At 45.7% G+C, this 24,995-nt stretch overlaps 2 pseudogenes; one reads left to right on the top strand and one right to left on the bottom strand.

The window, feature by feature from the left end:
• The first annotated feature begins 266 nt into the window (after positions 1-266).
• On the top strand, positions 267-386 carry LOC136657836 (5S ribosomal RNA; annotated as a pseudogene).
• A 23,684-nt stretch (positions 387-24,070) lies between these two features.
• Positions 24,071-24,187, bottom strand: LOC136658265 (5S ribosomal RNA; annotated as a pseudogene).
• Positions 24,188-24,995: the final 808 nt, after the last annotated feature.

Below are 24,995 nucleotides of genomic sequence, written 5' to 3'. Positions count from 1 at the left end.
CCCACGGCGCATTCACCCACCCCTAATTGACAGAACAGGTTGTGAAATGTACCTGCGTTCTGGTGTCATTGCATGATGTATATATTTTCTCACTGCCAGTGGGAAAGCCAATGATGAAACAAAGGTGGAGAAAACATGATGTGAGGACATTGAGATGTGAATGCATGGTGCTAGGATATTTGCAGCTTGGATGACTGTGTCCTGGTCAAATGCAGCCAATCATTGGCGTCCCTGGACACTCATGTCTGTTTCTTTTCCTCCTGGTTGTTAGCAGCAACCGTTACCCTGCACATGCCCAATCTCGTCTGATCTTGGAAGCTAAGCAGGGTCAGGCCTGGTTAGTACTTGGATGGGAGACCGCCTGGGAATACTGGGTGCTGTAGGCTTCTACCATAGTCTCTCGAGACTGAAGGTTGCCCACCAAAAAATGGTTGTTTGCTTCCCCTTATGTTCAGGGTTTCTCAAACTGTGGGCCATGACCTCATGCCTGGTGGGACCTGGATAAGGTCTTCCCACCTGCCCTTGCATCTGGTTGGCTCCAAATTGGAGCCCTCTGGATGCAACTGGAGGCTGCACCAGCCCTCTGCAGGCCTCTATAAGCAGCCAGAAAGTCACTTCCAGTTTACATCCCAGTTCATGAAAGTGACTTCCAATTGCTTCCAGAGATTCCCAGTTGCTGCAGGCCTTCTGATGCCTGCAGAGGCCTGGCACTGGCGCTAGAGAAAATGGATGCAGCGCCCTCTGCCACAGAACAGCTGGGTCGCGGCTGGGGGTGAGGAGTTTGAGAACCTGTGCCCTAGGCAGTCAAAGTGTTTATACTTGTTGGTCGGGTTATATCCAACCAGGCTGTCTAGTCGTTCTCCTTCAAAGGGAAAAGCTAAGCAGGCTTTCTGTTCAGGTTGGGACTTTCCTTGAGCAAAAACCATTTCTCCTGGGTTTGGCGTGGTCTAACTTTTGGCTTGGTCCCTGGTTCTCCCCCCTCCGTTTTGGCTTGGCCACCTCGGACATTCTTGAGAATGGTATATAAGCACATATCTTTAGTAAGCTAGTTCCTGATAAATAAAAATGATGTGTGGTTGCATGAAAATTTTTGTCATGCAATTTGACCCCAACAAGTAAAATACAGGAGAAAGTGACTCTGAAATGAGATCTTGGATCCCCATGTAAATGCACTGGAAATTCCCAGGGTATGTCAATTCACCCAATTTCTAACAGTCATTTCATACAGCTCGTTTGCCCCCAATATGTGCCAACTTCTGCACACAGATCATAGTTTTAAGAAATCCTCCCATGTACATTTGGCTCCCTGGGCACCATAGAAAGGTCAACCCAGATGGTTAATGTTGGTCTTTCTTTGTTGCCAAGAAGAAAAATGCAACTGTAATATACACTACTTGAAATCTAACTAGACAGTCTCCCTAGCTTCAAGCCAATGATGGCATGAATTCAGTTAACCATTTCATTTTTTTTAATGTTGCACCTCCCCGTTGTATGACCTCCGAGCCCTTTAGAGAATTAAAGAATTAAGTTGGTAAAGCTGTGCCAATTTGCACCAGTTGAACAGCTTGTCCTATGCTTCGAAAAGCTCCTTGGAGGTGAAGTTAATACCTTGTGCTTTATTTATTCCCACATGGAGAAAATGAAGCTCAGAGATGTTAAATCACGGAATAGATTTTGAAAGACACATATGGTACTTTAGGGGCCTAAACACCATTGATTTTCTGTCAATATTTTCCATCAATAATAGTTAGGATGTCTAAACTGCCATTTGAGCTTTGCAGAAGTCTACCACTACTTGAAAGTGCTATTGCTTGGAAGTCAAAGTGGGAAACAAATGGATATTTCTACCATCAAGGCTTAGTGATTTGACATTTAGAAGTCATCTCCCCATTCAGATTTGGGTTGTAGGGTTTGGGCATTGCCCAGAATCCCAGGGAAAGTGGTTTTTGGTTGGTCCTTGAGCTGATTCAAATGTTATGGTACAGCTCTCTCCTGACACTGTACCATCCCACAATACAAGGAGGAATTGCATTCTCAGAACCATTCTCACACTAAAAGAGCTCTGTGTATGGACACTTAGCACATTACAGAAGAGCTGGAGCCTTGGAAGTTTTTTTTTTTTTTTTCCAAGCAAGGAATCTACCATGTGTGTTCTATATGCAATGGCATAGCAAAGGGGGGAGGCGGGGCGTACAGGTATCACACCTTCAGGGAGTGCCAAACTGCATCCCTGATGGTGGATTCGAGGTGCAAGGGGTGCAGGAGGTGGTGCAGGAGGTGAAAAGGGTGCCCAGACCTTAGTCCAAATGGACATTCAAGATTTTTGTGAGGAGGTGACTTACTGGGGACAGTGAGTAGTCAGTGTCTGCAGGATGCTTGAAGCCAAGCCATGCCCTGCTTGACCAAATTTCCAACAGAAAGGTCTGGTAGTCCAAATGCAAGGAGTGGCTCAGTGCATGGCTCTGAGTAGATTCAGCAACGTCAGCTCTGAGGCTTAGTGATTTTGGCTCCTGGGCAGTCCAGAGTGGCTCTGTTTTGGAGTACTTTAATGCAGCACAAAGCAGGTGACAGCCAGGCATGTACACGCACTTTGGCTGGCAAGGCCAGGGGTAATTATAGAGCACTGAGGCTTGAAAAGGCAAATTCTGATTAAGTCAAAGCAAGTGAAAGATGGGAGAACAAAGGGAAGGTTTTGGGACTCAGCCAAGAATAACAGACTAACCGTTTTCGCACCAGCATGGTTAGCCTTGAACCTTGTTTTGAACGGTTAGGACAAAAAGTCAATCAAGGCACAGGAACGTCCTGGGGCGAAGCAATCAAGAATGGATGGCTGAGGAGGTGAGCATAGTTTTTACATACAGTAAAAAGGTCTGGAAAAACACTGGGTGAGAAGATATTCCTGAAGTCTTCCAGGTCTTTGATTGAATTAAGTTGCTGGCATCCTTCGGTCTCGGAAGACTATGGTATTGCACTCTGAATGGTGGTTCTGGAACAGAGTGTCCTCTCCAGTGCACGAAGCCTGGATAAAGTAGATATGGAGGATAGACTGTTTCCCATGCAGCAAATCCCCCCTCTCCACGTCGCTGAAATGGTCCAATGGAAAGGCAGAGGCCAATATGGTTGGTTCCAGCGGCGTCTCAGGAGTTGCCAGAACATGACTGTGTTCAGCCATGAACTGCCTCAGGGACTCCGGCTCTGGATTTTGCCTTGAGGTTGACTCCTGGGGTCTTTTCCATAACTGGATGTAGCCACAAGGCAGTGGAGGTTTGGGATCAGAGTTTTCCTTCTCTCAGATGAGCTGCCTTCCCAGGCTAACGGGTCCCATCTACCTGGTGGCTGTTTAGTCACCTCTTACAACAAGTACAGCCAAACTGAGGGCCTATTATTATCCCCAGCCCCCGGGGGATGGATTGAATTAGCTAAGGCAGCAATCTACCTGACTACAACTGATCAGGAAGGCTGTCTGCAGTTTCTCTTGCCTCTCCCATTTACTGAGGTTGGGCCAGGCATTCTCATAAAGTTCACTTTGGCTCATTTCAATGTATCACAGCTCTAATTCTAGTGAGGGAGAAATCTCTGCAAACTCTGGCCTTCTGACCAGAGGTGTCACTAGGATTTGTGCCACCTGGTGCGAGAGCTAATTGCGTCACCCCCATGATGGACCTCCTCCTGTACCAGACCATACAGAACAAATTGCAGTATCATATGTAAATGCAGTGGCATCACTAGGGTTGGTGTAACTCCCATTATTTATTTATTTATTTATTTATTTATTCATTCATTCATTCATTCATTCATTCATTCATTCATTCGTTCAGGTCACTCAACAAATCAGTAGTCAACAAAAACCGCAGTGGCCAGCTTGATGACACTCACATAACTGAATTAAGAATTCTAGTATTAGCTCTGATACATGGAAAAGAGAGTTAACTCATACTAACACCTTATTGGTTCCCTGCTGTGTCATAATACCTTATTGGTCTTGGAACAATCAGAGTGCAACCCTGAGGAGTCAGGAGTGTTGCAAATGTGCCATAAGAACGTTTGTGCCAACCTGGGAGTTGGGTAGGTCGGTGCAAGGAGTTGTATCAGCTTCCCCATGCTGGATCTAACTCTGGCAGGGTAAGTTTGCATTGGCTGAGCTTGGCTAATGCAGGGGTCTGGGGGAAATGGGGAAGGTGGGAGGAGGCAGGAGGGAGGCGTTTAGGGGCAGGGAAGGGCAGTTGGCAGGTGTTCTTGGGGGTAGACAGGGCCAAGATCCAGCAGTTGTGCTGGATCCTAGCCCTGGGTGGTGCAGAGCAGCCCTTGGCTGGTCCATTCTGCTCACATCTGCAGCACCTCAAAAGTTGGTGCAGATCTGAGTAGACCCATTGGGGCTGCTGCAGCATGATATGGGGTAAGGAGAAATGTTTCCAGTTGCCTCAGGCTGTGCCACTTTTGGTCCTAAACTTACACTGGGTGCAGCGCAGGCCCACTGGCCTGCCTGCTCCAGTGCAAGTTAGGATTGGGCTGTCATTGATTGGTTTTGGTAAAGAAATCCACTTTTTGTTACATCAGGCAATTGTGTTTTCCTTTTCTGGTTATTTGCCTTTTTTTCTTTTTTTAATTGTATACAAATATTTCAACTCTGTTTCATTGCATTCTGCATTAAATTACACATCAAAATATATATTTCATGATGTTGTTATTAGAAGATACCAAGCTTTTCACTGTTTTGGCCAGTAATGTTGTCCCCCTCCCTATGTGTGTCACCCAGTGCAGTCAGCATCCCTCTAGCAATGCCATTGTTACTATTTCATTGACAGCCAAATTCTAACTAACAGCCCAATCCTAATGCTGGCAGTGCTGTATCCAGCACACACACACACCCCTGGGACTGGCAGAGACCTCCTCAGAGAAGGGACTTTTGTCCCCTTCTCCTGAGTAAGGGTGCAGGGGCTGCAATGGATCTCTTCCAGTCTGTGCCGGCTCTTTTGCCAGCATAGAATGGAGGACTCCATGTTGGGCTTTTCAGCCTGATATGAAGCATAGAATCCGGTGGAGCAGGACTCTGTTGGTCCTATCCTCCTCCCACCCCGGTTCTTCCTCTCCCCTGGAACACCTCCCCTCCCACCCAGAAACCCTGCACAGCCACCTGATGGTACATCTTACCACAGGCACTCCTTGTGCATCAGCCTCGTGGTGCTGGGCCCAGAGCTGATGCTCCTTGCTCTCCCGGTGCTGTAAATGTACTTTACAGTATGTTTATGGCACCTAATGCCAGCGCTGGAACTCAGCACTGGCAGTGGGAGAATATAGGATCGGGCCCTAACTCACCGCATGGTGATACTGTGGCACCAATGAGACAGAGACAACCCCGGTCACCTTGATTGATGACCAAACTGAAAGGGGTCCAGATAAACTGATTTTTTAATAGCCTCGGGGTTTGGGTTCACCATCCATTACAGACTGGTTAATAAAAGACACCTTAACATACATACCATAAGAGATGTAAAAAAGGCGGCATACTGGACAACTTTGATCAAGGATGCAATTTATACATTGTAAGAACAATAATTTTGAAGACAATAGTCATCCACATTGATTATTCGCATTAATATAAGCTCAGTGTTCAATTTGAGACTTCACTGTTGTATACTGTTTGTGGTTTGTTCAGTTCTGAAAACATTAAAATTAAAGGCAAACAGACGACTTTTTCCTCATTTGGATCATGTTACCAAAAGTGAAGACAATTGTGTTTCAGTTATGTAGTATAATTTCTGAAAGAATGCGTTATTATATGGGAGTGTGTCTATAAATGCTTTGCCATTTAATAAAATATTTTAAAAAAAGAAAAGAAAAAGAATAAGAAATGGGTCCTTGAGATCTTTGTTTCCTTCACCCATCATCCTGCTGGGAACGTTGTCAGAGTTTTCCAGTAAGTGATCTAAATTTATGGCACAGATATTTTATGTACAGTGTCTTGAAGGAAAAATTATAGCAGCCCCATGTTTTTTTGCCCTGTGGCCCCTTTTACAATTATACATGCAGATGATCGCTAATAAATTGAATTATGCTCCCCTCTCTCTTGATAGAATTATTCATTGTCAGAAATGCCTCTTGTTCTGCCCTGTTTAAAGGAAATGTTGAGTCACTCCATGGGCTTATTTAATGAGCCAAGTCACCTCTCCCTAGCACGGTTTGGCACGTCTCCTTTTCTTCTTAGGTGAAATCACATCTTACAGCTCTTTTTTTCATAGTTATAACTTACAAGATTCCCATAAGTATGGTGGGTGGGAACACGTAGAGGAAGAATTTGCATACTGAAAGGCTTCTTGAGAGATGCAGTTCCCTGTGGGGACGTTGTCAGTGTTGGGGTCCAACCACTCAGTGGCAGGGATCAAGTGCTCCTTTTGGCTCCACCACAATGTTAAGTTCAGTGCTTTTGCTTTTCCCCATACGGATGAGTGACGGTCACTCACTTATGGGGGAAAAGAAAAAGGTGAAGTCAAATCCCACTCCAAGTAGTGGAGACTGAACTCAACTTTTGCTCCTGTGACTTCAGCCGTCCAGCTGCACCATGAAGTCTACTTCTGGCTGCATGGCTGTGCCCGTTCACTCACATAGCCCTATCTCAGGGTGTGTTTCTTGGACATTAGTCATGTTAGAATGTGACAGCAGCACTGGGCAGAGATTCCCCATGGTGTGTAGAAGAACATGTGACAGACTTGGAGGTAGATCCATTCGAGTGTTGTTCTGTGTGTATCCAGTTTTAGAGCAATGAATAGCAATGAGACAACAATAGCAACACCAGGGAGGGAGATTTATTTATTTATTTATCTATCTATCTACTGTCCTTCCTCCAAGGAGCTCAGCGTGGTGCATATGGTTCCTTCCCTCCTTTTGTCCTCACAACAACCCTGTTCAGTAGGTGAGGTAGTGACTAGCCCAAGGTTACTCAGGAAGCTTCATGACTGAATCGGGATTTGAACCTGAATCTTCCAGGTCTAAGTCCCAAACCACTACACCAGTGGTATTCAGACTGGGGCGTCGCGACGCCCCAGCCTGATGGCCCTGGCCTCTGCCCCTTTAAGGGGCGGGGGCAGGGGGAAGGCAGCACTTCCGGTTTTGCGGAAGTGGAGCGCAATCACTTCACTTTCACTTTCTGCATGCTGGGGAGCCCTGCAGACACTCGCGCACGGCTCCCCACACCCCTAGGACACTGCTGCAGGGACTGGTGAGTACATCCCAGTCCCTGCAGCTCAGCCCCCCCCTGAGCTGCCTTCCGCCCACCCCCGCTGCCTCCCTCCCCTCCCCTGCAAGCACTTACTGAGGCTTTCAAACTCCCAGAGAGTTTGAAAACAGCAGCACTACACCATCCTGGCTCTCTACATCTGGTCCTGGGAATAATAAAAGCTTCTTCAAGAACGTTAGAAGCAGGAAACCCACCAGACCCGCCAGTTGGCCCTCTCGATGGTGAGGGAGGGAAAGGGGAGATAAAAGGAGACTTAGAGATGGCAAAGAAATTAAATGAGTTCTTTGCATCTGTCTTCACGGCAGATGACCTCGGGCAGATACCGCTGCCTGAATGGCCTCTCCTGACCAAAGAAGTCGGATAGAGGTTAAGAGAGAAGATGTTTCAGACCTAATTGACAAATTAAAAATCACCAGGCCTTGATGGCATCCACCCAAGCGTTATTAAGAAATTGAAGAATGGAGTTGCTGATCTCTTGACTAGAATATGTAACTTGTCTCTCAAAACGGCCACGGTGCCAGAGGATTGGAGGATAGCAAATGTCACACCGATCTTTAAAAAGGAACGTAGAGGCGACCCAAGGAACTCTAGGCCAGTCAGCCTAGCATCTATACCAAGTAAGATGGTGGAATGCCTCATCAAAGATAGAATCTCAAAACACATAGACAAACAAGCCTTGCTGAGAGAGAATCAGCATAGCTTCTGTAAGGGAAAGTCTTGCCTCACAAACCTTTTAGAATTCTTTGAAAAGGTCAACAGGCATGTGGATGCAGGAGAACCCATGGACAATATATATCTGGACTTTCAGAAGGCATTTGACATGGTCCCTCACCAAAGGCTGCTGAGAAAACTCTACACTCAGGGAATTAGAGGGCAGGTTCTCTCATGGATTGGGAACTGGTTGAGACCAGGAAACAGAGAGTGGGTGTCAATGGTCAATTTTCACAATGGAGAGAGGTGAAAAGCGGTGTGCCCCAAGGATCTGTCCTGGGACCGGTGCTCTTCAACCTCTTCATAATGACCTGGAGAAAGGGTTGAGGAGTGAGGTGGCTAAGTTTGCAGACGACACCAAACTTTTCCGCATGGTGAAGACCAGAAGTGATTGTGAGGAGCTCCAGAAGGATCTTTCCAAACTGGCGAATGGGCAGCAAAATGGCAGATCCATTTCAATGTAAGTAAGTGTAAAGTCATGCACATTGGGGTAAAAAAATCAAAACTTCACATATAGGTTAATGGGTTCTTTGCTGTCTGTGACAGATCAGGAGAGAGATCTTAGGGAGGTGGTGGACAGCTCGATGAAAGGGTCAACCCAATGTGCGGCGGCAGTAAAGAAGGCCAATTCTATGCTTGGGATCATTAGAATAGGTACTGAGAACAAAACAGTTAATATTATAATGCCGTTGTACAAATCGATGGTAAGGCCACACCTGGAGTATTGCGTCCAGTTCTGATAACCACATTTCAAAAAGGATACAGTGGAAATGGAAAAGGTGCAAAAGAGAGCAACTAAGATGAGTACTGGGCTGGGGCACCTTCCTTATGAGGAAAGGCTATGGCATTTGGGCCAATTCAGTCTAGAAAAGAGGCGCCTGAGGGGGGACATGATTGAGACATACAAAATTATGCAGGGAATGGATATAGTGGACAGAGACATGCTCTTTAGGCTCTCACATAACAACAGAACCAGGGGACATAATTGAGTGTTGGAAGAGTTAGGACAGACAAAAGAAAATATTTCTTTACCCAGCATGTGGTTGGTCTGTGGAACTCCTTGCTGCAGGATGTGGTGATGGCATCTGGCCTAGATGTCTTTAAAAGGGGATTGGACCAATTTCTGGACAGGTTACAAGCCATGTTGTGTATGTGCAAGCTCCTTATTTTAGAAATGGACTACGTCAGAATGCCAGATGCAAGGGAGGGTACAAGGATGCAGGTCTCTTCCTACCTGGTGTGCTCCCTGGGGCATTTGGTGGGCTGCTGTGAGATACAGGAAGCTGGACTAGATGGGCCTAGGGCCTGATCCAACCAGGCTGTTCTTATGTTCTTATGTTTCCCTAGCTCTAGTCCTTTTCACTTCCTCTCCTTTCCCCTTCTAGAACATTAGAGTCCCTTGGAGAGATGCGGTCCCTTGGAGAGAGACCTTGGGAGAGACGCGGTATCTGCATCTTGAAACCTGCATATTTCAACTCTGCAGTACAGGTCCATGGTTTCCGATACCAAAGAGAAAGGAAGAATGAAAAGGGAAGAGGACTCCCAGGTTTCCAACTCTCCCTCTTTGTGTCAGTTACTGCCACTGCTGCACCACTGTCAGGTCTGGGAAGTGAAGTAAGCACATGACATCAGGCATTTGGGAAGTCCATCATGGTGCCAATTGTGTCATCAAGAGTGCAACAAGATTTCTAACATTGGAACTGGACATGGAAAAATTCAACTTTATCTCTCCTGATCTTTGGGGAGAATGTTTCTCTAGTGACCCAAATCCTGATCAAACCTAGGTAGGGGGTCTTCACTACTGTCAGTTTTGAGGCTGACAACAAGCCTCTAATAGGCATCTTTCACTTATCATTTGGACTAATTTGATCCTTTCTCTCCTAGCTGGCAGCCTACTAGTCACTGCAGAGCTTTCTTCTCCTAATTCTCAGTACTCATTATCACACACCTGCATAAGACGAGACATGCCAAACTAGACATAGCTCACCAGGGGCTCAATAACCTCCAGTTTTTGCTGCCTACCTGGACTGCTCAATGTGTGTACATGTGTGTACATGTGTGTGTGTGTGTGTGTGTGTGTGTGGTCGGTGAACTGTATTCAACTTGGTTGGCCACAAACTGTGCCAAACTTCTTCTATTTCAGTCCAATCCTGGTTTGGCCACTTATTGTAGGTTCTAAACTTAACAACCCAATCCTATTCTCCCCACCACCACCACCAAAGCAATGACACCAAAACGGCTGTGGGGGGTAATTGCGGAGGTCTCCACTGGGACATTTGTCCCTTTACCTGGGGGCAAGCCTCCAAAGTGTGGAGAGGTATACTTGGACTTTTACTAACAAATTCACGGGCACAGGTCTGTGTGGACCTGCACTCACTACAGGATCAAGTCCAGGAAGGGGGCTAGGATTTGACAGTTGCTGCAGCCTCAAAACACAGCCCCTTTCCAGACCCAACCCATCTACCCTTCACCTATGTTGCCTCCCTGTTCTGCCCTCCCCCTGCCTGCATTGCTGCCTTCCTCCACCCCATTCCACCTTCCTCCACCCTGTCCTGCATCACCAACCTACCTGCCTTGATGTGTCAGGAGGGATCCCCTGGAAGGTTCCAACTTTCCCGCTACCACTCCAGCAGTGTGCACCTCCCTGTGCTGTCAGAGTGCCTTTTAGAACTGCCATAAGGCCATTAGCACTAGTGGAACACTCATTCCACCAGCAGAGCAGCCCAGTCCTTGTCCATATTCATTTCCTTTCTGTGTTCTTCTGCACAGCCCTCAGTTGTCACTAGTGCCAAATACAACAGTTAGTAGTAATAATACAGTAGTAGTGCACGGACTTGGCAAATACATACCATGGCAGTAATAGCAGCGGTGGTAGCAATTCTATCCTTTTCTGAGTAATTTTAAGATTTGCATATTTTTCATTGCCTAGATGGGGAAGAGGACTTTTTAAGTATCTGAGGGAGTACCAGTTATTTGATGATTTAGAAAATAAAGTCAGGTGGCTGCTTTTAGAAAATGAGGCAATTCAGCAGACACTGATATTTCTACACAAGGAAATGAAAGTCATTTGCCTGAGCCTTTTTGTTCACCCGGTCTTGTTCTGCTCGCTTACACAGTTCAACAGGGTTTAATGTGCTCATAATAAAGACGCATGCTGTGTACTGATTTCCCCAGTCCCATCCCCACCTCCCACACTTCACATTTCAGTGACATTGCCCAGAAAGACTGAGAAACGCTTCCCTCGCCCACTCACTGCCCCCCCACCCGAACATCCATGCTCTAGTGATTTGTGGAGAGCTCTCCTGTGGATGAGAGGCCACCTCACTCTTGCAAGCTAGACGAGAAAAATTGGCAAAAAAAAAAAAAAAGGAAGGTTTGCAAGTACCCTGGGATTTTGCAAGAGTAATTACCCTAGTCTTCAATATTAATGAGCAATTAGAGTGCTGTCCATGAAGCAGTCCGCTGATCCTGCGGCTCAAACAATGACAGTCCTGTGGCTTTGCTATTAAGAGTTTAACTATTTGTCTAAGCGGCAGAGCACTGGGACTGTTGTGGTTACCAATGCTGTGATTACAGCACTGCTCTGCACATGACAGTGAACCATAGCAGGCCGCCACCTCTTGTGCCACAGAACTAAACGGCCTTTTGTGGGGGGGGGGGGAATGGGAGTGGCCCCAAAGGAGCACGCCCCTTTATCTACCTCTCAGCGACAAATGGAAAAAAAAATAGCACACCATCATTTCGGAAATTACTACGATGATCACACCAACAATCTTAAAAATACTGCTGCTCTTTGATGAGGAGCAGCAACTGTTATCCTGCAGATGCCTGATCTTGTCTGATCTCAAAAGCTAAGCAGGGTCAGACCTGGTTAGTACTTAGATGGGAGATTGCCTGGGAATACCGGGTGCTGTAGGCTTATACCATGGGTGTCCAAAGTTTTTGGCAAGAGGGGCACATCATCTCTCTGACACTGTGTCAGGGGCCAGGGAAAAGAAGAATTAATTTACATTTAAAATTTGAATAAATTTACATAAGTTTACGTAAATGAATATATTAAAGATAAACTTATATAAATAAATGAAGGTCTTGCAATAGCTCAAGGCCACAAAGCAACGCTGGCCTTTCCTTTGCTGCCGCTACTGCATCACAAATGTGAAACAGCAAACAGTGGAGGGAGCCCTCATCCCACAGCTCACACGAGAGGTCAAACAGTCACCCTCACGCTGAGAACAGTTGCGTTGGGCTGGTGAGGACTCCAGCAAGTCTTCAGAGGGCCAGAGGCTCATTGGAGACTGGGGACTCCCTAAGGGTCACATTTGGAGTCTTTGAGGGCCGCAAGTGGCCCCAGGGCTGGGGTTTGGGTACCCCTGGCTTATACCATAGTCTTTCGAGACTGAACGTTGCCAACCATTTGATATGGAAGGAAGGATATGAAACATTTCACTAACTTCTTTCCCCATATCTTGGATGTTTTGCCCAAATGGGAACCTCCCAATTTGCTCTGAATTTGATGATTGATAGAATTTGGTGGCAGCCAAGAAATGTGTAAACTCCCTCTTGAGAAATGTTGCTGGTTTTGTTGGCACTTATTTAGCTTCCCTAGAAATTGGGGCTGCGCTGAACATGATCTAATTTTTGATTTTTACTTTGAAAATCAAACACTTGAGATGGTGAAATCTTTTAAAAAAAAATTACCCTAGCTGAATATTCAGTTTCCATGTTGTTCAATGCCTTTGGATCCCTCTGTTTCTTCCTGTCCTTGGTGCCGCTTTCCTTCTTCATCTTTCCCCAAAGTGTCCGGAACCTCATGTTCTCATGGTTGGTTGGCAACCTTCAGTCTTGAACAACTATGGTATAAGCCTACAGCATTCCCAGGCTCCCATCCAAGTATTGGTCTCCCATCCAAGTATTAACCAGAATTGACCTTGCTTAGCTTTCGAGATCAGACGAGATCAGGCATGGTTGTGCAACACATGTGCTTTTGATGACAAACGCATCACTGACGCAACATAAAGGTGTTTTCAACAAGTTCTGAAACTCAGTGGAGATAGAAGGTCCATTCTGACATTCATGAAATTGAAATGAAATCAGTTTTATTTTCCCAATGCCACACAGACATTTATCGCAAGTTTCATTTTAAGCAAAATCAGAGGCAACTCTGTTTGAATGATGCTTCGCAGCTCACCATCTCCAATCAACTGTCCACAGACAGACAGTTGGTCCAATGGGGCAAATGCCCCAGGTGGTAGCTTTTAGGACCCCATGGAAGCCTCTCTGAGGCTCACGACGGGGTCGGAAACTGTGCTTCCGGTTTTCTGGTTTTCCGGAAGCACAGTTTATAGAGCCGGGGAACCTCAGAGAGGCTTCCCTGATGCAGCCCTGGACCGTGTGAAGTTCTGTGAGCCTCAGGTGAGTGCTGAGGTGGATTTCTTTAACAAAACTGGCAATTGTGGATTGCCAGTCAGGGGTCTGCCTCGTTTTTTATTTGGCATGGAGAACCGGGATGCTCTGTTCAGATATCAAATGATGAAGTTGGGAATAGGGACAATTTCTCCCTTCCACCTACACAATGAACATGTGAAAATGGCTTTATTAGGGACTAATCCTAAGTAGCCCCCCTCAGCACCAATGCAGCCATGGCAATGGGGAGCACACTGCATCCTGTGGTGGTGGGGGCAGTCATGGAGATCTCCTCAAGAGAAGGGAACGTGTGTTCCCTTACCTCAGGGTAGACCTCTGCTTTCCCAATGGGTCTCCTTGTGCCAGCTATTTTGCTGGCACAATCCTAGGAGAGTAGGGGAAAGAAAACCAGAGATGGATCTCTCCTGCTTCTGAATTAAACTACCATCAACACAGCTGGAAAGTTAAACTGGAAAGAGGGGCTATAGGCTGGTGTTGCATGTTTTGCGAACAAAAGGTCCCAGGTATCGCCAAATAGGGCTGGGAAAGATGCTTGTCTGAAATCTCACATTATTGCTGCCAGTCAGTGTGGACAAAACTGAACTAGATAGACTAATGGTCTGAGATTCAAGGTAAGGAAGCTTTATATGTTTCTAGAGCAACTCCCATTGTCCCTAAGGAATTAACTTGGACCAGGGGAGCATCACCAACTGCACACAACACATCATATTTGTGATTTGGCCCTGTGATGAAACCATTACAGGTTTGTGTCATAAGTATCTAATATCCTAATATTCCCTACCCCCCTGCCCTTTTCTAACCTTGTGCGTTCCCAATAATTGACCTTCTATGACTACAGTCTAGAAATACTCTTTTGATATGTATTAAACCCCATTTCCCTTTCTTATTAAACTTTGTTGGCAGAACAGGCTAACACGATGCTGTCATTGGTCTCTGTTAATTAGAGTACGTTCGACTGGAAATCGGCAGTCCAAAAACGCCAAAGCGGAACATGTTCTTCATACTATGCCGTCTCATGTGATAAGTGGTGCATTTCCTCAATGGGTGCACATTGCTTACATTTTTAGAGCTATTAAGTTAGTATAATTATGGAACAATCTAGACAATGTTCAATAGCCCATGCAGATGTCTGACAGGGCATGTTTTCTCTTAATTAGGAATTTGAATGCCTAATGCTTGTATATTAATGGAAATAATTGGATAGATGTTTTACATTTTCTTCACTTTTTGCTGACAACCAAGCAAGGGACTGCATGAATCAATGCACCTTCCTAAACCAGCTCATTTTATTTGTGCATCCTGGACAATCTAATGTGGTTAAGCGGTTCTTTTCGGGGAATTGATGCTCCTTCGGGCATTGTGCAACTTCAAATATCCACCTATAGCATTCTATAGCTAGCTAGCTATACACATTCCTCTTCGGAAAGCAAACTAAATGGCTGTTTTGATAAATATCATTATTACTTCTCAGAACATCCAGGGAAGCAGGCTACAGCCTGTTCCCAGTGTAAAGGATTGGGACCTCAAGCAGTGGGGCTCACCCAGTTGCTTTACTCACTGCATGATGGTAGAGCTTGCCAGGGAAAGAGCTTGCTGGCCCTCTCTCTGCTGCACAACAGTACTACCATTGAGGATATCACGAGACCGGTACTGTAGCTACCTGCTCAGCAGGGATCAGGTAACCCAAAAGGCTAATTGAGCTCCCACTGGACTTATAACATTACTTACTTAATCCATTTTGGTTCCTCAGCCTGAACCTGTTGTTCAGGTACAGACTGTGCTAGTCTTGGACTACCTGTACTTATCTGCCTGCTTGTGGACTGGACACGCCACTTGGCCAAGCCTCCAGAAATGAAGACAGAGAGATTGCTCATGGTCCAGGCCACTTCACTGTGATGGCTGGTAGCACCAATGGCCTATACAGTGATCTGCCCTGTTGGGAGGCAGCTGACAGTGATTGGCAGAAAGTAGGCCTAGTACCAGCCTATAAATCAGCTTGGTACCAAGGGAATGGGAGCAAGATGAGGTAGAGGTATGGGGAGAACCAGCCAGGGCCTAGGGCTGGAAGAAGGAACTGGGGGGGGGGGTTTGAGTGGTGGTGGTGAAGCCAGGGAGGGAATGAAGGTTTAGGTTGCATTATGGAATGTTCTGGGTCCTTGAGACTCCAGTGTGGAGCTGCTGCAACAGTTCTTATGGGCCCTTCATTATCCCAACAGGTCTTTTCCCATACTGGGTGGGAAAAGGTGAGCCTCTACATAGGCACAAACCTCAAAAACCTAGGGGAAAGAGGGGAAAACACCCAGTTGTCCAGTAGGCACTCCTGCAGTTAAGTGAGGCCAGGGCGAGGTGATCCTGGAGTCTTCCCCATCCCATTTTTTCCTCTGTTCCTTTTATAGCTGACCAACAAGCTGGCCCATTCCAGTTGCAGATTTAAACACAGCCACAAGTCTGGCTTTCAGATAGAAAACGAAGAAGACAAAGCATGTATCTGAAGACAGTGTAAAAGGTAAAAAGGAGAAAGGGGATAGGTATGGAAGATATGTAAGGAAGGATGCTCAAACTGGGCCATTTCAGGTCTCTCAAAAGAGACATACAGTACAATCCTATGCATTGAGTCAAGAGGGATGGCTCAGATGTTCCCAGGTAGGTGCGTGTAGGGTTGTTGCCACAGTGTCATTAAAATCCTCCTCAATTTGATTACAAGACAAGTTACATTGACACAATTCCTTCTATGCATATACAGAAGGAGATGGCTCTCAAACCCAGGTATTGTTTAGGTTTTGGATGGTTTCAGAAATGGGTGTTTATTTCATAACTATTTAGAATAAAAATTTCTTTAATAGGAACAAATTGCTCCCTGTTAGTAGCAAGCATAATAACCTATTTCCATAAACATTTTTAGGGAGAAATATCTTAATGTACAAAGCCCTGCAGACATTTTATGGAAATCAGATGGTTTTGCGCAAAAGTGCTTCACTGCCTGATTTTGTTTTCGTTGCTTAGCATTCTGTTTTGAGTGCTAAATTGTTTCCCTTTTCTTACGTAGGGCAAAGAGAAGCAAACTCAAATTAAAACCAAGGAAAATTAACCTTAAAAATTTTTCATACATATTATGTGGTTCAGTATTTGATTGTTGCAAGTGTTGATCAGTTCATGCTTGGAAGAAATGAAGTGCCAGCGAAGCAGGAAAATGGGTGGCTGGTTTGTAAGGAATGCAAACTACCTGCAGGTTAGAAAGGACTGCTATTAATTTGGAATGGATAATTAACAATAACGCTTATCCTTGAAATAATCAGGGAAGTCACACTTTGAATAACAAACTGTCACCCAGTCAGATTATTTTCTGGAAGTTTCTGCTTACCAGATTTTCTACAATATGCACACACCCTGCACTGTACTCATAACCAGAGGCATGGAAAGATTGGTGTGCCCCCCCCCGGGTGTGGCACTCTGGGAGGGTGACATAAATGGCCAGGGGGGGCACCATCATAGCACCATTGCCTCCTGAGTCTTTGGCCCTTAGGCACATTGTTGGTGATGAGGCTCGGAATAGCAGGCAGAGCTCCACGCTCTGCATACTGGCCTTCCCATCCACCCTTGCTTCCACTTGGCTCCCAGTCAAGGCAATCTGGAAGCAATAGGCAGTGATGCAATGAGGTGACATCATCATCATCACATATACCTCAACTTCCAGAATGCCAAACCCCTGCAAAGTAAGTTCCGCACTGCCAGCCCGCCCGGCTGACAGCCAGCCCGGCAACACTGTTGCCCCTTCTCCATCTGAAGAGCAATAGGTGGAGACCTATGAAAGGGCCTTTTCGGTGTTGGCACCCTGTTTGGGGAAACGCGTTGTGCGAATTGAAAACCTTTTTATTTGAACCAGCTTTTTAATGGACTGTGTATTGTTGACTCATGTTGGATATTGCTGAAGCTGTTTTTACTATGACTTCTTATTGGTGTGATTGCTTTTTCGAGTTTTATTGATTGTCATTGTTTTAATATTATTGTCTGTCCTAGGAAACTTTGCTTGAAGGGTAGCGTACATATTTTGTAAATAAATAAATAAACATTAAAAATACCAATCCAAAAATTGAGAGACACAGAGACTTCTCAGATAGAACCTAGTCATAATCCCCCCCCCCCCCGGCTGCTTTTTTTTTTCTAATTATAAATAATATCAATGGGACCAAAAAGTGGCCCAGAAATATTTGCAATAAATAAATAAATGATGCCAGACAGACTGCTGATTTCATGTGGTTGCTGGCTACGTGGTGAATTATTCACTACCACCTCTGTTTCAAAAGGTTTTCAAAGATATGTTGAACTGCGGTCTTGATATGTGCAGAGCATCCACAAGACCACCAAAAATCCCAGGAAAAAAGCTGCAACAATAGTACAAAAAGGCAGTTGGAATGACCCTTGGGTAGACTTGTTGAAGTGAGGAACGTGAAAAGGTGCTTCATGGACCTTGCTAGTGCCACAAGATACCCGTAAACTGAAATTTGAAGTGAATTCTGGTGAAATATTTGAAGCTGCCTTACACTGCATCAGACCATTGGTCCATCAGTCTAGTATGGTCTGTTCTGATTGGCTGCAACTCTTTGAGTGCCATCTCTCCTTGCAATGCAACCTGGCAGCCTGTTAACTGGATGTCCCAGTGACTGAACCCAGAACCTTACATATGCAAAGCATGCGCTTTACCCATGAGCTATGGCCCTTCCCCAGAATAAATTAAACATTTCCAAGCAATCCAGAACATTTTGATGAGGCTAGAGAACTTTCTCAGGAGAGATTCACACACCTTGACCCAAACGTGAATACATAAGAATGGTCAGGAAACCAGTCATTGTAGCCCACTGTAGGCCAAAGACCAGTGCTCTTATGCTATTGCTCCTAAAGTAACTTCTCTATCTTCCTCTCTTTTTTATACCTGAAGCGAAACTATTTTTGATTATAATAATAAAAAAAATCAGATAATCACTTAATGCCGCATTTTTTCATCTGCACCCAAACAGCAAATCCAGCCAAAGTGGAAATTTACACAAAGAATTATTTATAGGAATCAATCATAATTACATTTAATGCAAGCTGCAGCTGTTTATAATTGTGGTTTTTCCCAAGGTTATTCCCCTCCTACCTTCTACCTCCACGCACATGAAATGTGCTTCCATGGAAATGGCTTGAAAGGATTATAATTCTCTCGCAACTTACCACAATGTTGGCTCAGCAGCTGACTGCTGCTTAAGGCAGACTAGATCTTGATTAAAGGATGCTATTAAAAAAAATAAAGACCAGAACGCTAATTATGTTGGACTAGTAATGCGTAAAAGTGGAAATTGCGCTACTTGTCGTTGATACACATGCTACCCCTTTGCAGCTAATTTTAGGCACACTGATGATACGGATTAGTGAGTGAGAATCTCTTGTCAGGCAGGGAGTCTAACTGAACCCAAAAACTGGTTCAGAGGGGGCTTTCTTCTTAGCAAACTGGACCTAACAGCACCTAAAATCTCTTGATCACCTTGAATCTGGAACAGAAGTGAACCTCTGAACACAAAATGTGACAACCAGTACGAAAGCATTTCAATAATACATAAATGGATACAAATAATCAGACACACAGGAGATTTCATTGATCCCAAATGTTTAATAATTGGACTCCCCATTTTTACATGATTTTAATGTTACTTGTTTTTAATGTATCCAAACACATCTCTTAGGACAGTGTTTCTCAACCAGTCGTACTGGTACCACCAGTGGTACTTGAGGGGGTGTCTGGACCCCTGGTCACTTGCCATCCTGCAGTGAGACCAGGAGTATGACATGACAAACAGCAGCAAGTGACTTGGTTTGGTGAGCAGAGCTCCAAAGCATGCTTTTCCATACTTGAAAAGCCCTCCTGAGCTTCTTATAGGTACTTGTTGCATCACATCTGGCCTCCCAACCCAGATGTGACTGGCGATGATGTGATCACCAGTTACTTCCAGTAGTACTCCGAATTGGTGGACCATGGAAAGTGATACGGCAGTCAACAAACTTGAGAAACACTACCATAGGAGGATATGTTTGGATACATTCACCATTTAAAAATGAAACATGGGTTCCATATTTATTTTTCACATTTTTATACTGCCCTTCTTTTATACTGTCCTTCTTCCACTGAGTTCAGGGTAGTGTACATGGTTCCTTCTCTCATTGTGTCCTCACAATAACCTCATGAGGTAGGTTAGCCTGAGAGATAGCTACTGGCCCGAGGTCACCCAGGAAACTTTGTGGCTGAAAGTAGATTTGAACCTATATCTTCTAGATCTAAGTCCAAAGGCAAAAGGCAACACACCATAGAACGCAACTGGGCTTTCACTGCAAGCAGCAAGTGACACGTGGCTGTGGTCATGAGCCAGTGGACCCAGGAAAAGCCTCAGCACTAGTAAGTCAGCAGAAGGGGTGGGCTGGGGCACGGTGTGTGCAGAACAGGGAATGGAAGAGGAGGAACAGGGCGGAGACCAAGGCAGGGAGGCCAAAAAGGGGGCTATACTAGTGGTAGCAGCACCACCTATATCCTATCTCCCTTCCTGACCTCGATTCACCTTCCCAGTCAACTTGGATTTGCATCCACACAAGTGCTTGAGGAGCTCTGAGTAGACCCACTTTGGCTTACTTCCAGGTCTGTTGCCCCATAGGAGCAGTGCATGCTCTGGTGGTACAGCTGCATCGGCGGGGGGAGGGGGGTTGCTTCGATACTGAAGAGGGGCTGCTATTGAATCTAGAGGTTGGCAACCTTCAGTCTCGGAAGACTATGGTATCGCGCTCTGGATGGTGGTTCTGGCACAGCGTCTAGTGTGGCTGAAAAGGCCGATTCGGGAGTGACAATCCCTTCCACACCAGAAGAAGTGCAGTCTGTCCCTGGTCTGTCTCTCTGGCTATGGGCCTTCCTTCTTTGCCTCTTTGCTTCAGACTGTTGGCCAGGCCTGAACAATTTTGGGAATAGCAAGAAGCAAAAAGCTATTATCATTCAACTAGTTCTTACCACACTGGTTGCCCCTTGCCAACTCCTCTCTATGGTGAACTCACTGTCTAGGTCCTCAATCCCATGATCTGTTGGACTGTCAGCCTGTGAAGAAGCGTGGGGAAAGTGATACTGTCTTATGTTTCAACTGATCCAGCCACACATCCAGCAATCCGATCCTGGCTTCATTTAGTTTAGTATGGCCGCTGCTGATTTTTGGTGGTGCAAACTGGGCTAAACCAAAGAAAACCAAAGCAGGCTATCTTTTGACCTTTGTATAGGTCCTCCTCCCTACACACGCACATACAGATACACACTACAGACTTCTCTAGTGTAAAAAGGAAGCAAGGAAGTGATTGGGAAAAACCTCTGCTAAATAAAAGGTGCCTTCATATATCATCAGGCCCAACCCTGCCTATCCAAGTAAAGACAGCTGCAGGTGCTTAGGGCTTGAGAAACTGCTGAAGGGATGGGAGACCATGGCGTTGGTTTCAGGTTAGCTCTTATGATCAACTATTCTTTTTATCTTCCCAGAAAGACCACCTCGATTTTTTGTTGGAAAAGGGAGGAGGAGAGGATGGGAAAAGGAGGGGTGCCGAAAAGGAGCCGGGGCGTTTGATTTCTAATAGGAGATGGGATGCCTCTGAAGAGCAGCCTGTAGCAATCAGGGAAAGCAGATTAAGTTAAGCAGACTTGGGGAGCAGGGGGTCGCCCATTTTTATGTCGCGTTATTTAAAGCATGAGCAGCTTTACCGGCGAATGGGAGGCGGTGGTCTGTTTTGTGTTTAGACCTATACAAACTCCCCCTCTCACACTTTTTTTTGTTCCCCCTTCTTCTTTGTTTATCTCCAGAGAGATAACCACATGTGTACAATACAAAGAAATCCAGTCATAAAAGCCTCGGCCTGTCAGCTTCCCTGAGGACCAATTAATGGTGTTCCAAATCTTGTGGGCAGGCAGATAAAAAGGATACAGAGAGAGAGAGAGAGAGAGAGAGAGAGAGAGAGAGAGAGAGAGAGAGAGAGAGAGAGAAGGGGGAGCAGATGAATACTCAGCCAGAGCAATGCAGTGTTTTTTCAGATGCTAGCTGGAACTTCTTTAAGTATTCTTACCCAACTTATTTGAAATTTGCTTTCTCGATCACGCACTCTTCTCTCTGCTCCCCCTGGTCGAAATGCGAACAGAGGGGGACGTAACACTTGACAATATCAATTAGACTTTATATACTGTGTGTATGTGTGTGTGTCACCAAGGACAGTGGAATTCCCAGTCTGAAGAGAGCCGGGAAAGAGGAAAAGACAGTTCCTGTCCCGTCTTTCATAAATTGGCAGTTTTCTTGATAGCTGCTCAAGTTTTTTCATTACCATCAGTAATCTCTCCACCCTGGATATGGAATGCGCTTTGTACTGCAACCTGTCCTCCCCCCCCCCCCAACTCCTGTCTCACCCCCTACGAATCCACAGGCCTTTGAATCGCAACCGGGTGGCACTTTGAAATCAGGAGTTGAAAGTGTTCGACATGGAAAAGGGGAGCATGAAAGTCTCCTTCTTTGAACCTTTCTCTTTTCAAAGTCCTACCGAAAGTGTAGACAGACAATAAGGGACCAGGCTGGGGGATCTCTAGGTGAAGAGGGAGTCTGCAGTGATGGAGCTTTAAATGTTTCACCAGCCATTTGGACCCACACTTTTCCTACCCCCCCCCCCACCCATAGTGTGTTGCTGAAGAATTAATTCCACTTAGAGATATGACTGAAATAGCAAGCTAGTGCTTGCTAATTTTCTTCCTTTCCCCCTTCCAATTTAATTAATTAGTGGCTACAGTTATATAAAGAAATAGGTGGAGGGCTTTGGTGGAAAGGAGAACAGTCAATATTGTCCTTTGCTTTGCCTCGCATTGGAAAGAAATTCTCTCTCTCTCTCTCTCTCTCTCTGCTTTTTAAAAAAAAATTTGGTTGTCGTATTTTGTTTTCCAATTAAATGAAGCCAGATGCACAGCAAACATGAGTTGCGCGTGAAACATGCCCAGCTGTTGCATCAAAAGATTTGAGGCAGACCTCTCTAGGCTTGCTGTCTCTCACCTGTTTAGGGTCAGGAGGGCAAATTAGCGAATGCACCAGCTGCCAAGTTGCGCTTGAATTGTTTCTACCTGCATGTACAACCCGTACGAGAGAGCAGAAGGAGGAGCGTTGTCGTGATGGATCTTTGCAACACAAAAATGAATTTTGTATTCAAGTGCGGAACTTTTTTTTTCAAACACAAGGTGTTTTTTGTTTTTCCTTTACAGATAATTAGCCCATCAAGATATCAGAAGAAGCTTTGTTTAAGAATAAGGTGGCTGCATAGTCTTCCACAGAGATGGAACACAGGTAAATATGGCAGGATTGCTTCACCAGTCTGGACTGATGAAGACTGTCTATGTTCCATTTCTCTCTGTTGGTCACTCTCAACCAATAGCATAGCAAGCAAGGGACTGTGGGGATCGTTTGCCCCAGGTGACACATTCTGGGATGGTTTATGGGCATGCTGCCAAAGCCCCTGCTAAGTAGAGACCTGTGTCTGATTTGGTGGCTTGATGGGCCCTGCAGATGGGCCTGAGGTTCAAAATGGCCTGAAATGACCACTTTGGAAGTGGTTTGATGGTGTGAGTGATGACCTCATCACATCACCACCAAATCACTTCTGGGTGCCATGAGTTGCTTTGGGTAAGTATGGGGGTGTCACACGGTTCAGGGAGTGACACCTGCCCCATTTGGCACCCACACAGGTGACATTGCTGCTCTCAACTATGATGATCTGATCCTATTCTCCTATTTTAGAAAGGAAATGAAAAATGACCTGCTTGAGAAGACCAAAAATCCATCTTGTCGGGTATTCTGCTTTCCACAGCCAGAGGCCTCTGAGAAGCCCACAAGCAGGAAAGAAAGGCAAATGAGTGAGAGAAAAGGTGAGCAAAAACAGCTTGCTTGGTCACCTTCTTGACCCTCCCCTCTGGTGGACTTTCCCCACTGCCACCAGGTGTAAGTTCTTCAGGTGAGTGCCTTCACAAACATAGTTCTCTGCTTTGGGAAACCTCATCCTTATGAACCACAAACTTTATCAGTACTGAATGGAGAGGGGGGTGGCAGCGGCTACTAGAAAGACCAAAAACTCAGAATAAATGCTTTTTAGAGATTTTGAATAAGGTTCTAATCAGGGCTGGCCTTAGGAGCTATGGGGCCCAATCCCAAACATTATTTTTTTTTTGGGGGGGGGGGGGGCTACCTACTGGCATGAGCAGCGGCAGTGAGCCCAGGGCTGATTGTGCCCTGCGCAAAGTGTGGCACCCAGGAGTAAATGGCAGTGATGTGATGATGGGGCACCAGGGCAGATGGCTACGCAGGAGCTCTGCTTGCTGTGCCCTCTTCTGCATGGAGACTTACCTCAATGGGAAGTGCTGGCAATGACTGTGAGTGACCCCGTCTCTGCTGCAGCACAGGGTCTCCACATGCAGGGCCTGACTGCAGAATTGGTGAAATCGGGCTAAAGCCGGTCCTGGTTCAAATAAATATACTGTATACAAGGAAAGGCCGTTTTAAAGAGAGCTTCCAAGTAAGAAAATGAACAGCGATAAATGCACCCAGCTAACCTTAAGTAGACAAATACCTGATTGGAAGATAAGATGGTTGGCAACCTTCAGTCTCGAAAGACTATGGTATAAGCCTACAGCACCCGGTATTCCCAGGCGGTCTCCCATCCAAGTACTAATCAGGCCTGAACCTGCTTAGCTTCCAAGATCAGATGAGATTGGGCATGTGCAAGTTCATACATATATCCATGATTCAGCTTTTCAGTCCAACTTCTTCAGTAGAAATCTTCTCTCTGACATCTCTCTTAGTCCTGGCTCTCACTTTTCCAAGTAACAACTGCTCTCCTTTGCTCTTTCTGTCCATGTTGGGGATGGATCTTGGCAGCACCATTGTGCACCAGGATCACATCCCTGTTCCCTTGCCTCTTCCCTCTCATCTACTCTCCATGGTTCTATGCCAGAAAAAATGGCTGATACAGCTACAAGGAGACCCATTTGGACAGTGAAGACTTGCCCCCAGAGTAAGGGAATATAAGTTCCCTCACCATGAGGAGACCTCCACGATTGTCCCTCCACCATAGGATGCAGCCTGTGACTGCATTGGTGGAGTGGGGGGTTAATATTGGGCTGCAAGGCTGCAATCCTATTGACACTTGCAAAAGTCCCATTGGTTGGCAACCTTCAGTCTCGAAAGACTATGGTATAAGCCTACAGCACCTGGTATTCCCAGTCGGTCTCCCATCCAATTACTAACCAGGCCTGACCCTGCTTAGCTTCCGAGATCAGACGAGAACAGGCATGTGCAGGGTAACAGTTGAAGCCAATGAAGTGTGCATATGAATAGACATGCCTAGCCTTGCACTGTAAAATAATATTCAAATAAAATAATAATAGTCAATACAAAAAACCACCACCAAATATCAGCAGCATCATTCAGATTGGTCAAACAACACTGACAGCCCAATTCTACCTAGGCTGGGCAATGGTGGCGTGCCTGTTCTGCAGGTGCTAACTGCTGTAAAGCAGTCAGCGCCAGTCGCAAAAGGTACTCCAGCA

The sequence above is a fragment of the Tiliqua scincoides genome, chromosome 7 (genome assembly GCF_035046505.1).
Source record: "Tiliqua scincoides isolate rTilSci1 chromosome 7, rTilSci1.hap2, whole genome shotgun sequence".
In the NCBI taxonomy this organism is placed as follows: domain Eukaryota; kingdom Metazoa; phylum Chordata; class Lepidosauria; order Squamata; family Scincidae; genus Tiliqua; species Tiliqua scincoides.
This window is presented reverse-complemented; position numbering and strand designations above follow the sequence as displayed.